At 41.6% G+C, this 15,892-nt stretch overlaps 1 protein-coding gene across 1 annotated transcript in view; it reads right to left on the reverse strand.

Moving 5' to 3' along the window:
• capn5b (calpain 5b) overlaps positions 1-13,912 on the reverse strand; it is a 59,706-nt gene extending 45,794 nt beyond the window's left edge. The window contains exon 1 of the mRNA XM_053478694.1: positions 13,802-13,912. The gene's annotated coding sequence lies outside the window, so the exon portion shown is untranslated. The remainder of the gene's footprint in view (positions 1-13,801) is intronic.
• Positions 13,913-15,892: the final 1,980 nt, after the last annotated feature.

Genomic DNA, 15,892 nt, shown 5'->3' on the forward strand with positions numbered 1-15,892 from the left:
ACATCCGGGCACCCATGCCATGGTTTTGAGGACACTGATCTGGTGCTGCTTGGCTTTAGAAATGCCGTGCTATTACCACCACCCAGATTTTAAGGGGTCATGTCAACACTAAGCTTTCCCTTAAAGTACAAGGAATGTTTTATGCCCCATGCTCATGCCTAGCTTTATTTCCATGTTTGCGCACAACTCCGTTCCTCCACTCACGTCCAGCTCTATCCCAGAGCCTTCCAGCTTTGTGCACACACCCAGTCCCAGCCATATCCTCTATGTCCTGGAAACCCCAACAAGAGATTTTGGGGGATGTTCTGGTGGGCTCCAGGTGGGTTATGTCAGGGCTGTCCCGTAGTGTTGCTAGCAAGCATTCCCCATCAGACTTTTTGTTTTGGTGCTGGGACTTATTTTGGTATTATGCTTCATTTATGAGGCAGTCTTGTCTCATAGGTATGCTTACTTTCTTTGATTTGTTATATTTTTTAAGCTCTGCTGTTTCTGAAAGGCTTTGTCTTGCATCTATTCATTTCATGAATAGATAATGTAATTGGTAAAAAAATTTGCACGGGTGGCACCACAAGCACGGACAGGAAATCTTACAAAAAAGTGTAAGTTTTCAAGTGTAAGTTACAAATTTTATTTTGAAAAAAGGTGAAGGAACAAGGTTATAAAGAAAGTTGGAAGAATAAAGGGGAGGAAATGTGTCCACTTGCTGGTCTGTGGGCGGTGGCCCGCTGGCATGCGAGCACAGGCCGGTGAGCCGTAGCAGCAAGCAGAGTGACAGCATGGGCCCGTGTGGGCAGTAGCTCCTGTGTGGTTCACTCATGACGGCTCTCTTCTCGTGTGATGGCTGGTCCGGCTCACCAGCCTGTGCTCGCATGCCAGCGGGGCACTGCCCACAGACCAGCACGTGCACACATTTCCTCCCCTTTATCCTTTCTCCTGCTCAGCCACCTGCTGAGCAGCAGGCCCCTCCTAGCATTTTTGGGGCACCGCCTCAGACAGGAGTCCTCTGTGCCGTCCGGTGGCTGAGCAGGTTTCCTCAGCGGGGAACAGGGCCACAACATGTATCTCCCAGCGGCCTTTTCCTCCTCAGTGGCTGGGTCACGAAATCCGGCTCCATTTGGGAGTTAATTTGCCACAGGAGCTCTGGCAGTGAGCTTGCGGCTGTCCTTGTTGCGACGTTCAAAGCACGGAATTCCTTCTGCTTCTTTGAAGTCCCTGGGGCGTTACACTGCCCCGCTTGCTTGGCACTCTTTCGCGTTTTAGCACGTCAGCCGCACAACTCAGCTCAGTAGATCCCCGGACCTACACTTGTGCTTGTGAAAATGCTTCAGTCATTTATAGCAATGGTCTCCAAACTTTTTTGCACCACGGACCAGCCATCACATGTCGTCACAAAACATAATAAAGTGCTTAATTTATACAACATACCATAACACAGGATCAGTGTTAGCCAGGAGATGCTTTGCAGTGACGAGTCGTTCCCATCTAGGAGTGATGGAGTGACAGGGTATTCCTCATGTCCACTCTGCTCTGTAATTTCTGTTTCAATGCTGTCACTGCAGACAACCCAGTCTCAGAAAGATAGGTTGTTGGTAATGGAGGCAGGGATTTTAATACTTTTGATGAGAGATATTCGCTGTTTCCCCAACAACAAACCCTGGGTCACCAAAGACATTAAAGCGTGTTTAAATGCAAAAAAAAATGCTTTTAGATCTGGTGATAAGGAAGCAGTGAAGAAGGCTCAAAAAATGCTAACTGGTAAAATCAAGGAGGGGAAAGAGTCATACAGGAGAAAACTGGAACAAAGGCTGAAACAGAACAACACGAGAGAGGTGTGGAGAGGCATGAGAAGCATCACTGGCTATAAGACAAGCGGCCAGACTATTGAGGGAAATGTGGAACGTGCAAACGACCTTAACACTTTCTTTAATAGATTTGATGTCCCTATGTCTCACACTTCTCCCGGCTTCAGCCCCAATCCACACTCTCCTGCTCCTATGTCATCCCCTATTTTTTAAGCAATTTCCCTCTGGGATTAATAAAGTTATTTGAATCTTGAATCTGAATCTTGTGGGGATTTTAAGAATTTTAATCCAGAACATCAGCAGAGTTGAAGTTGCCTCAAATATACTTTTAAAGCTACATTTATTATACAGAGTGGGCTTGGAGAATGTGAACTGCAGATATATTTTTTATTCTTTCTGTGCAGCCCGATACCAAATCATTTACAGCCCGGTTTAAGATATATATATATGCTTTGATATGTAAGCAATAAACCATATGTGGGCATGCTGTCATCAGAAACTAAAAAATTATAAAGTGGTATGTTGTGGCTTGAAATTAAGTCAGGATACTGTAACATTATTACTGTACAAAAACAACAGTTTTTCCCTCACCAGTCTCTCCTTTTCTCTCCCCTGAAATTAATACGACAAAAGGACACAGCTTCTGTTGTCCTGAACAGTATTCATAAATGTCAAATAAATAAAAGAATGTTCTTACAGAAACCTTCACCAGATAAGTGATTACAAATTTCGCCTTTTTTTTCTTCATCCAAATATAAAAGAATTGCATTGGTTGTATTTTTATATTTGCCAAATTTATGATTCTGGAGATTGAAAACTGGGTATGATGAATTCAGCTCTGAAACCAAGTTGCGGATGAGTTATTACCACCACCCTGTTCCTTGAGGTGTTGCAGGCTGAAAAATCACTACTGTTGGACTGTTTTCTTGGACACTTCACACTTCTCACATCGCATTAGTCACATATTCAGCATAGGCTTTGTGGTTAATATTGACAAATTTGTCAACTGACGTGGAGAGTTTTAACCGACTTGTAGCAGCAACTCATACAAGTTTTTTAACCCCCTGGCCTCACCCTTCAGCTCTTCATTTGGCCCCACTGCCACAGCCTTCAGCACTCTGAACCCTCTGCTTGGCCCTGTCGCACAGGTCTTTGGAGCAATCCACCTGACTCTGCCCCATCTACCATTACCTGGCTCAATCACCTCTCTTCTCTGAGCCTTGACACAAACACCACCTGAGCTTTCTGAAGCCATTTCACAAGCAGTACCACCACCCCAGCTTTATGCGGCCATTTAGCCCTGCCTGTCTACTTTGTCAGCATAAAATTGGGTGCTGTTCGGTAATTTTTCATACATAAACAGGTGTAAAATGTTTTGCCAGTTTATCAAATGATCATTTAATCACTGCATTTACATTTAATTACTTTTTAAAGTTTTTTCGCGTCTTACACACACTGATTTTAATATTACCTTCAGAGAAGATGTTTTTCTGAGCCATAAGTGGCTGGCTATGGATTCCAGTTGCTACGGTGATGAGACGTTTATGGGATAGAGCAAGACAACGCTCTAATCTTATTAGATTTACGAACACGATCTGCTGTCCAGCAGAAGCAGACACAGACCATGCGATGGGCACAGCACCTGAGTAACCCGGGCATTGCCGTATTTACGTGCTAAAGCATTGCCTCTGCTGATCTTCACGCTTTGCTTCTGCTCTTCAAAAGCAGGTCAGGCAGGTACATGACTTCCCCAGCCACTGTTTTTCACCTGGCCTGGCAGTTCCATGGACCAAAGACCTTACTTGCACTTATATATACTGAATACTTACGTCTGGCGGCGAGGACGTGTTCAGCATGCCATTTCATAGCGCGAATAATCGAATGAATTCTGGTTATTTTGGGCACGCCAATTCCCCCTCGCTGCCCTCTCGGCGTTATAGTTGAGGTGTCTGAAATGCATGGGCAGTTTGTCAATCACAGCTCTTTCACTGCTTTTGTGTGAGAGTGCTGGAGCTGCAGTGAATTATTCATCATCTCTACTCCCAGACCTCCACTCTGATTAATTATGACTTCGGCTCTGCATCCAGACTAATGGCACAGTCTTTGATGGGGTTCTGAGACTGCAAATCATCCCTATGAGATCCCTATCACTTTGTAGACATTTTTTTTACTATAGACCGGAGGTCACTAACTGGTGTACTGGGGACCAGATGCTAATTTTACCAGACAGAACCAAGCAGTCCGAAGACTGAGGGAAAAGAAAAAAACCTTATTCTTTGCCGAAGTGGCTTGTCAGGGATAAAGAGTGCTGGAGATTGATTGATAGGTTGAAAACATAATACAGATGAGAATAGGGGAAGAGATGTATTCATTTCTGCTTTCACTTCACATGCAAAGCAAATGTATCTCAGGACTAAAGAAGTCATGTAAGTATTCAGGTTTTACCTTAAATCAGTCAGTCAGTTATGATGCTTGCGCAGCAAAGAAACATGTTAGCATTAGGGAATGCACTGGTTGTTTATGTGCTGCTGCTAAATAGGAATAAGAATCACCAGTCACCTCCCGATATCATATTATCACGATACCAACAGTGGGTGCCATTTCAATTAAAACTGTTATTCTATATGTAATACAGTATTATAAATATCCTGATTTGATATTACATTTTCCCCAAATTGTTTACAATTTTAAACCTTTTTCATGATAAATTAAATGTAACCTCTTCCTTATAACTTTAGTTCTCTCACTTAAAAACCAAGGGCAGATTTGAACAGTTAACTTCATATAAAATAAAGCAAAAAACCTAAATTTTTACTAAGCAGCACATATCTCTGTTCACTCACTCATTCATCATCCATACTGCTGGTGTTCAGGGTCACGGGAGCCTGGAGCCTATCCCAGGAGACTTGGGGCACGAGGCGGGCTACACCCTGGACAGGGTGCCAATCCATCGCAGGGCACACATGCATACACACACACACTCTTCCACACACTATGGGCATTCTGGGGATACCTCCCAAAATAATCTGCATGTCGTTGGACTGCTGGAGGAAACCAGAGTACCTGTAAGAAACCCACCAAGCATGAGGAGAACATGCAAACTCCATGCACACAGAGGAGGGAATCGAACCTGGCCGGGGAATCAAACCCAGACCCATGAGAAGCAAGGCGACAGTGCTAACAACTAAGCCAACGTGTCGCCACATATCTCTGTTACCAGAATTACTATTTCTAAACAAATTTAGCAAATAATTCACTCCTAGCACACAGGATGAAAACACAGAAATGCGCCGCCTGGTGGATTATAAAGAAATGGTGACATTTTACTACCTCAAATGCTGCCAGTCTCAAAGCTCAACTTGAGAGTGACTGCAAGCTGCGAGGCCGCGGGTGCATGCGGATTCTAACACGGGCACACATGGCTTCTTTTTTTTTTCCAGATTTTCTCCCTAATTTAGTCGTGGCCAATTCCTCCCCGTCACTAGGGGGCTCCCACATTAAGGCTACTACTACCATTCAGCCGGGAGGGCCAAAGACCCTCCGAAGTTTCCTCCGAACCACGTGACGCCAGCCGACCACATCTTTTCAAACTGCTTGCCCACGCACTATTAGTAACACGGGGCGGAGTTACACACTCGGAAGACAGCGCTAGCCTCTCCTTCCGCGTGCGTGAGCTCACAGACGCCCCTGATTGGCTGTAGAGCCGTGATTAATGTGGGAGCACGAAGTACCTCTCATCCCCCCCTCTAAGAGAGCTCGGCCAATCAGCTCTCTCTAGACCTCCGGCTGTGAGAGGTAACAGCATCACCCGGGGATCAAAACCACCGATCTCCGGATGATAGGGCGAGCACTTTACCACTGCACCACTCGGAGGCCCCACACGCGGCTTCTTACACAATTTTCGACTCATTACTACTTGCGCTCTTTTGAGACTTGTGTAAGCATGTGTAATGAATGGGTTTGAGACAAATTCGTTTAAAGAGTTTGGATCGGAGGCTTTTACCACACATGATGCGCTCGGTACAGATTCAGTTAAATATCAGGCTGATCACCAGTTACGGGAAATTGACAAACAAACAATTCTGTTCCAATTCATCTCTATTATAAATGTAAAAATTGTTAAAAAAAATGTTTAGTCGGCAATAGATGAATCACCACACAAAAGAATCATATAGATATCAATCCATATCTGAATCAATTTTTTACAATGAATTTACATAAAAAGTATATATATTTTTTACGGATTCTAAACAAACTTAGCAAATCACACAGGATACTGTGCTGCCTGCCAATGTGTGAATACTGTAAAGAGCACCACCTGTAGGAGTATAGAGGAACAGCAACATATATACATTAAAATTCAATTTAAGAAAAATGTGATTTGGTGTGGGGATAGATAAATTTGTGCAGTGCTAAAGTGTCCGTCCTATCATCCGGAAATCGAGAGTTTGATTCTCGGGTGATGCTATAACCACTTTTTTTTAGAGAGAGCTGATTGGCTGAGCTCTCTCAGAGAGGAGGGATGAGAGATATTTAGTGCTCCTACATTAAGCATGGCTCTACAGCCAATCAGGGCATCTGAAAGCCCACGCAAGTGGAAGAAGAGAATACCGCTGTCATCCAAGGGTGTTACAGTACGCTGCCCCTAACCGTGCATGAGCAAGCAGTTTGAAAAGATGCGGTCGGTTAGTGTCACGTGGTTCGAAGGAAACACGTGATAGTCTTCGGCCCTCCCGACTGAGTGGTAGCAGTAGCCTTAATGTGGGAGCCCCCTAGTGACGGGGAGGAAATTGGGAAAGAACCCCCCCTAAAAAAAAACTGCAATAAGTAACTGAATCAATTATCCCCCATCTTTACAGAGCAGAGATGCCATCCCAATGCTGATTAGTTTCCTATGACTGCACATCCTGAAAATTTCCATTCTTCTTCTAACATTGTACTTATTATTATTTTTTTTTTTTAAACTAGGGTTGGGTACTTATATAACCGGTATGTACTGGACTGAAACAGAACGCGAATTTCGTGCCTCATTTCAAAATCAGAAAAACAAATTATTTTCTTAATTAGAAAAATCTTGAGAAATTCTGAAAGCTTTGATAATACAAATCCAAAACAATGTTTCAATGATGTTACTGTCCATTTCATTTTTGTAGATTTAAAGTTTATTAGATTAGATAAAAAAATTACAAATCATCAGGAAATGAGACCATCCGAGATGCGTGTGAAGGCAGCAACTAACGTTACACTTGCTCTGACTGCAGCAGGAGGTCTACCGCTATCTTAGCTTGCTAAATTAAACAACTTTCGTTAAAACGCCTAAAACTAAACAGTCGAAAGTGTGGCTATATTTTACAAGAAAGGATTCCGACACGATGTGCAGCAAATGTTTTAAAGCAGTTGCGTGTAAAGGGGGAAACACGTCAAATCTAATGAAACATTTGAGGGCACACAGAATAAACTTAAAAGCAGAGGGATGCACCCTGATTGACAGCTTGCAGACAGCAGCTGGGACTCTCGGTGTGGACGATCCCAGCCCCGGTTATACTATCCGTAGCAAAAAGGAGTCCGCCGATTATGATGACGACAGCAGCCTTTCCGCAGGTTAGTAGGCCAGGTGGGCCAGGGGTAGCTCAGTGGTTAAGGCATTGGACTACGGTTCGGAAGATTCCAGGTTCAAACCCCACAACCACCAAGTTGCCACTGTTGGGCCCTTAACCCTCAACTGCTCAGATGTGTAATAAGATAAAAATGTAAGTCGCTCTGGATAAGAGCGTCTGCCAAATGCCTAAATGTAGTAGTAGGCTGATGTAATGTTAATTGCAAAATGCAAATCTTGCATTCATGCTAACAATTGGTCAAACGATTTGTAAAATACTAATGTATTTTCAACATTCTGTGGGTATAAAAAGCTGGTATTGTCAGTAAGTCATTCCAAGTTTATCATTCAAACAGCCATGAACACACAATGTCACTTAACGAACAAGCAGCGCCACCTGGCCATGGTGCGCTTTTGGGTCGGTGGCAGGCAGTCAGATGTTGCTCGTGAACTTGGTGTGTCTCAGAGTGTCATCAGCAGACTTGCATCAAAATCAGAACTACTGGCAGAGTTCATGACAGACCCAGGAGTGGAGCCCCACGAGTGACAGTCTGCAACGATGACCAGTACCTAGGACCTATGCACTTAGACATCGTTATGCAACTGCCACACAGATGCAGGCCCGTTTACAAGGGGTACTAGGTTTACTAGGGTTTCCAGACAAACCATTCATAACCGACTCCACCACTTTGACTTGAATGCCAGACGACCGTTGCAGGTGATTCCACTGACACCAAGACACCGCTGTGTGCAGTGAGCACAAGATCATGTGACCTGGATAATGCAGCAGTGGTCTACCGTCCTGTTCACTGAAGAGTGTCGTCAGCGTTGCTGGAGGAGACGAGGTGAGCGATACACTGAGGTCAACATGGTCCCCGGGGTTTGCTTTGGTGGAGGAGGTGCAACAGTCTGGGAGGGCATCACCAGTCAGCGCAAAACAGACTTGGTTATTGTACATGGCTCAGTCACTGCACATTCTTACCTCAGAGACATCACAGAACCCATCATCATCCCCCAATTCCGCCAGCACACCCCCCAACCTTCTGTTCATGGATGATAATGCTCCACCACATCATGGCAGAATTGTCAAAGCCTGACTTTAGGAAGTTGGAGTGCCTCATATAGTAGGGCCATCAATGTCCCCTGAACTGAACCCCATAGAGCATGTCTGGGACCAATTGAAGCAGAGACTGGATGATCGTACCCCACCCCCATGTGACCTGGCAGAACTGCATGTAGCACTTGTGGAAGAGTGGAACGCATTGCCTCAGAACAACATAATGAGGCTAGTGAGGAGCATGAGAAGATCGCTGTCAAGTTGCCATTGCGGCAAATGGTGAAAACACCCGCTACTGACATTGCTAATTTTCGTTTATTTGGGGCTATCCCTGTTATTGTCTAAATTTTTGGGGTAATAAATATTAAACTAATGAAAATGGTGTTTCTTCTTTTACATTATTAGTAATATCAAAGGGAACTTTTACTTATTTCATTCAGAGCAATAGGAAAAGCACTCATGTAAATAACTATATCCCTAACTTATTGTGAGTAGTGTATAGTTAACAAATAAATAAATAAATACATTTATTGTTCCAGCACGCCTGCAAAGCAAAAAATAGGAAGGTTTCACGCTCATGAAGACTTCTCCGAAAACAAATCAATATCTCCTTGATGAATATGTCAAGGTAATCTATTACACTCAACTTTTAATCACTCTGCTTTATATCAATGTCTGCCACACAAGTCACCATGTACGCTACTACTGCAGAAATGATATCGTATTAGAACAAACATAAATATAAAGCCATGTTTTGCCTTACAGGGCAGCTGTTTTAAGAAATGACCAGTCAGAATTCAGAATTCAAATACGCTGGAATAGAAGTAGCAAGAATTCATTAGGGCTAATTTTTGCTGTGCGTTCTAAGCAGTAAGAGAAGCACTGGGTCAACACTGATTTCCATGCCTGCTTGATTGGAGAAATGAAAACACCGCAGTCATCCCTTGAGAGCCAGAGCGGCATATGGTGCTGGGGTTTATCTCATCACTGCCTTGTGACAGCAAGATTATTCCACACTTGCACTCCACCTTTCTCTCACTAAGTCTTTCTGTTCCTCCGTCCCTCAGGCTACATGTAGGAAGCACCGAAGCTGAGGATTTTACTCACATACCTTAATACTGAGAGTGAGAAGGGCAAACTAAAGACTCATAAACAGCATGTTGCTTTAGAACTGGATATGTTATTCAGGATAGCTGTATACTTTGGTGTAGCGATGCACTAATCCCATTTTTCCTGATATGATACTGATATCTGATCCTCTGAGTGAACAAGCAACTCTTCAGGCTTCTGTCTGGCAGTAGGTAGTCTATGCAAGAACCATACATTGTGCATGAACAGAGAATCTTTTAGGTTTTAGGTACTTATACAGATTAAAAATGTTTCTTCATTCATTCATCTTCGAATCCTGTATAGGTTCACAGGGAGCTTGAAGCCTATTCCAGGAAACTACTACCCAACACATCACAGGGTACACATGCACACACACACACTATGGGCAATTTGGGACCACCAATCAGCTGAAACTGTATGTATATGGACTGTGTGAAAACCCAAGAGACCCGTAGGAAACCCATCTAGCACGTGAAGAACATACAAACTCCATGCACACAGACCCAAGCTGGGAACTAAACCGTCCACCCTGGAGGTGTGAGGCCACAGTGCTAACCACTACACCACTGCGCTGCCTGCTTGAAGATGTAACTCCACACAAATATTAACTATGATTGGCTGCCGCTGGTCCATATTGGCCCAGATTCCAAATCCCATAAAGACCTGTGACAACTTTCATCTTGGGAAAGGCAGGCTGAGATCAAACACTGTTTTTTGATTAAAAAGCACAGCATAAGTAATGTGAAAGTGAACAGGTTTCTCTTTCACACATCATCTTTTCTATCCTCAGTGTAAGAAAGGCATCTTTATGGATGATCTTTTTCTGACAAGTTCCTTCTGCTGTCTGCAAAATGTTTGCGAAAGGAAAAATAATGCTAATTGTCCTTTAATGAATCCACTACATAATTTCAGAAATTAAGATATTTTAAAAGTAATGATTTACTTATAAGGTTAATTATTAAGGTTTTTTTCCCCCACCATCTCCCTCGACTTGCTCATCAGGGACAATCTGATCATTTTGATTTATACATATTTTCTCACATATTTTATACTCATTTCACTCATTTTCTTGTGATTCTCGCTGCTTTGCGACAATGACCACTGTTAAAAGCACTATATAAATAAAACTTGCGTTACGAAAAATTCCAGAACAATGGAGCTTCACATGTCTTTGTGTTCATCTACCTTTATTTTCATAATCAATAACAGCCAGGTAGTTTTACATTTATTTAATTGCTTTGTTATCATTATTTATTTCAATATTTTTGACTAACACACTGATAATCCTCTTATTTAGTAGTAATCACCTGAATTTTCCCCAGAAGCCATTTCTGAACCAAATGTCCCTCTAGCCCATTGTGAAGCCTGACAACCAATCATGTCAGTACTGTGACACCCAAATAAATGTAATCTTTAAGCAAGGAACTGTGAAACTGTACAATCATGGCATACATCATAATTCTAGTGTGTTTAAAACATAACTGAAACAGAAATACAGCTCAAGCTAGGATTTGCTAAAAAGAAAAGTTGCTAAACCGTACATACCAGTCAAAAATCTGGACACACCACCTAATCGCATGGTCTGTCTTCTCTTAATTTTATTTCTTTCTACACTGTAAAACAATGCTAAGGGTATCCAAAATATGCAATAATCCCTTTCGAACAGTTGATATTGAAATGTGTCTGCTACTTAAAGCTTTCATAACGGTTCTAATCTGAGGTGATGTTAATTGTTGATTTTTGAGGCTGGTAACTAAATGAACTTCTCCTCTGTAGCAGAGGTAACTTTTGGTCTTGCTTTCCTGGGATGATCTTCATAAGAGCCAGTTTCATCATCATGGTGCTTGATAGGTTTTGCAAATGCACTTCACAACTAACAGCTGTTGTTGTTGGTATTAAATTCCCTAATGTCGTATGCGTTATTTCATAGTTTTGAAATCTCAGTTATTCTTTTAGAATGTAGAATTAAAAGGTGTGTCCAAACTATTGACTGGTACTGTAACCTTATTTTCACAATAAATGATCGTATCTAAAGGTATCCAGTACTCTCAAAAAAATTAAAGTGGTTCTAAATATTTTTCCTGTCTTTGCGATAGTAACATGGAGGGAATATCTCTGTATCTTGCATATGTACAGTATCTTTTTTTTTTTTTTACTGAAAACATGAATGCAGTTTAGCAAGCCATGGTGACAAAGGTGTCACAAACCCTTTAAATGTTCTGTAAAGTTCCTTAATTCAGCTCTATCCTTGATGTTAACTTATGAAGTTAGATGTAATGAACATCCTGGTTCAGTCATGTGACAATCTGTGAATTTGTGTACCTATGACATAATTTCCAAAATGGTGGCACTGGTTAGCATGTGTGACGGAACTAGCTCATTTTAAAAAAGCTTGTTTTTTGGGTACTGAAAGTAAGTTTTATTCCATTAAAAGATTTTAATGATTAAATAACATCTCATATTTTGTATTTAAAACATGTTCTGACTGCATTTCTTGAACTAACTGATGCCACATGGTGTCTTTCAAAATGTATTCTATGTGGTCTGTTTGGTCTGTGTTTCATTCCACAGAATTTCTCTTCAAAGGAAAATGGGTCTGGGCTCTTATAGGTTAAACACATTTAAAGGTCTCCTCTCATCCAACAACTACCATGCTGATATGGTTAAGGTTAACGCATGCTTACTCCAAAACACATAAAAACCAGCCTGCTGCTTCTCAGGATGTGTCACAGGGCAGAGTAACTCACTTAAAGGAAGCTGCTTTTGTTGTTAGGAAGGTTTTGCCCCTCCCTGGACACTTCCTTGCTACACTTGCTATTTGTGTACATCCTCAGTTAAACCAAATTCATACAATATTTGGTGCACATTATGCACTTCAATATCCATACCAAGTATCACAGTGCCAGACTGTTGAATCTATAGTTTGACACATATATAGTTGCTATGTAAAGTGACACACTGCCTGACATACAGTGAAGCATTTATCAAGTGTTTCAACTGATACTTCATTGTGCCAAGCATCCTCATAAAACTTTACAAGCAGACAGGTAAATGGGTGCCGTTTAATGCCTTGGCTTTGAAAAGAAAGCGAGTAAATGGCATTATAGTTGGCAAATTACTACTCAGACCAAGGAAGTCCTGGAGGATAAGCATCCGATGAGACTGGGGGTTTAATTGAGGGAGGGAGAGGAAGCTAGGTGCAGAGAGCATGAAGAGCAAGAGAGACGAAGAGAAACAGAGACAGATGGACTGGCTGGCCGAAGGAAGCAAAGATCGGCCCAAAGGGCTCCGTAGAACACCCCACACACAACTCCTCTCCCCTCCTTCCTCTTTGTTTTCCAAGGGTATCCCAGATCTGGCACTGCGGACACTACTGCATGATGGGATGGGATAACGGTGGGGTGTGGTGGCGGTGGGCCATCCACTGTGGCTTTTGCTCCTGCTCCTCCCCAGCTCCTCTGAGAAGAAACCAGAAACCAGCTTGTGCGTTGGCTGTTACTTACTTACTCAACTTACAGGATGTGCACCACACCATAGGTTTCAAAAATCGCAAAGCTTATTATACATGCAATGATTTAATGTCTTGGTGAAAATTATGGCAAGGCATAATAATAATAATATCTCATATTATTTTAGATAGTTATTTGCGCATGTGGGAAGACATATGGGGAAAATACTATGATAGATAGATAGATAGATAGATAGATAGATAGATAGATAGATAGATAGATAGATGCAAATTTGAAATTTGTACTGTATGTCTTGACATTACAGATATATTTGAAATTTAAGTGCTGAGTAAACAAAACAGCCCGTACTGTGCATACATTATGGATGCAATGCAATCCATACACACATTTTAGCTCCATACAAAAACACTAAAATGATACCAGTGTGTTTCGATTTTTCATAATAAAAAAAAAAAAAGTAACATCTCCGTTGAGCTCAGCACCGCACACACACACACACACACACACTGTATTGCTTTCATTCAGCCAGTAAAACGCGCCGGCTCGATTCACGCGCAGCTGCTGTAAGTCGGTTTCGCAGTGAAATAACCCGGTTGAGCACGCGCACTAGAGCAGAAAGCGCACGCGGGAGCTCGTTAGTGCCGTCAGATCGCCGTTATTTCGTGCCACGGACAGCTTTACACCGCGACAAAAATCTGATCAAAGGGAGAACCGTTTCAACGGTGCGCGCTCCGTGCACGGCGCGAGCTTTAATGCTGTTCAGTACCTGCACCGCTCCGCTCCCTCCGCGGCGTTTTCTCTTCTCTTCTCCTCTCTTCTCTTGTTCGCTCCGCTCCTCCGGGGATGCAGCGGCGACCCAAACCTCCTCCTCCTTCTCCTCGCCTGCCTCCTTCTCGCTTTCTCTCTCTCTTACGCGCGCGCGCGCACTTCCACTCGCTTTATTCCCGCCTGCAGATCAGCGCGCGCAGGCCAGAGGGAGCCTCTGTATCTGAGCATGTGCGGTAGGGTAGAGAAGAACACGCGCGCGCTCTGAAGATTCAAATGTGCTTTATTGGAATAACAAATATTTACACTCGTATTGCCAAAGCTTAGTAATAATGCACAAGAAAATCAGGAGTGTATATATATATATATATATATATATATATATATATATATATATATATTGGTATACTAATATACATATAAATACTATAATATAATAGTATTTAAAGAGTAATAAATTAATGTATATAGATATATAATATATAGAATCAAAGAGTAATAGTAATAGTGTATTTAAAAAATACACTGTTGCCAAAGCAATTCTAAAGCATTGATTACATTATAAATAACATTAATCTGAATTTATATATATATATATATATATATATATATATATATACATACATACATAATATACTTAAATGAATAATATAGTAGGTAAACAATAAGAAACATCATTAACAATAATAAAACAACTATCGGAACAGTGCATGTGCATGTGTGTGCACGTCATGTCTCACTGTCTCTCAGGCTCTTATATTTTGCACCGAGGGCAGCAGTGAGGCCTTCTCATAAAATCATGCTCCATTTTTTCACTTTCTGTAAATTTGGGGAAATTTGCAAATTTTGTGTGATGATTTTAGTTAAGGTGCTCCTTATACTTTGATAGTTTTAACAGTGGAGGAGGAAGTGCAACTCCGTCTGGACCTCAATGCTCCTACTCTCTCTCTCTCTCTCTCTCACACACACACACATACAAACACACTAATACAGCACAGCACACACACGCGCACCAAGGCCTACACATGGCTAACCTGCAACACACTGATTACACTAAGATTCAGACTAATAACATAAAAAAACATCCCACAACATCCCACCTTGCTTCAAAATTCTTCTTAACTTTAAATGTCATTTTTAACAGTTTCCCTAAAAAATGAAGGAAAAAACTGTTTACATTGAAAAGACAAGATAACCATTAATGCTGTGTAAGACAGTTCAAAAATATTTTCCTATACACACTCTGTGCTCAAAGAACACCAGATCATCACAGTCATATGTGGGCCTTCCCCAAACTGTTGCCACAAAAGGTGGCCTCACACATGTATAACATGAAGACCACATTTCTTCTATAAATGCTTAGAATAGCCAAGGATAATTTATTTATATCCAGCTTGTTGGACGACATTCATGGTGTATGTACACATGGATATTCTTAAATATCAAGATTGGATGTCCCAGAAAATGAATTGTGTTCACATAACTGCATGATCTTACCAGCTTAATTCAGAATCTAATTAATCAATGAACCAACAAATCAAAGAGCTTTATTTGATCTCTGTTTATTTTTTTTCAATACAGTAAAGCTTGGATCCAGAAATCATTCAAGCACCATGCTAGCAGTAAATCTGGTTTCCTGTAAGATCTTGATGTGAGTGCTGAGACGTGCATATCCAAGCCTGTTGACACTGTGTCGTTCCACTTTATCCTCTATTTGTGTTCTACCAGCCGCTTGATCTGCTTCTTAGTCATCTCCATCTGATAGGGGACCATGTTTTTAGGATCTTAAAAAGCTCCATCTGCAGCTGGGTATTTGTGATTCTATTCCCAAAGGTTGCTCTTTGTTAATAGGCAAGGCCAACAACTGCTTGAGGTGCCCAGTCAGTAGAGGGCCTCCAAGGGCTGAAAAAACTTACTTATTGATTATAAGAAGAATAAGTGAAATCACCTCTGTGTATTCCTAATATTTCTCATCTTAATAAAGACTTCAAAATAATAACAAGAAAAAGAAGAATAAGCAAAAAGAAGAATAAGCTAAATTCATCATTATATTTAAATGTGTGTTTTTGTGTTATTTTCTAAGCAGCAAAAT

The sequence above is a fragment of the Clarias gariepinus genome, chromosome 19, assembly GCF_024256425.1.
Source record: "Clarias gariepinus isolate MV-2021 ecotype Netherlands chromosome 19, CGAR_prim_01v2, whole genome shotgun sequence".
NCBI classification, from domain to species: Eukaryota; Metazoa; Chordata; class Actinopteri; order Siluriformes; family Clariidae; genus Clarias; species Clarias gariepinus.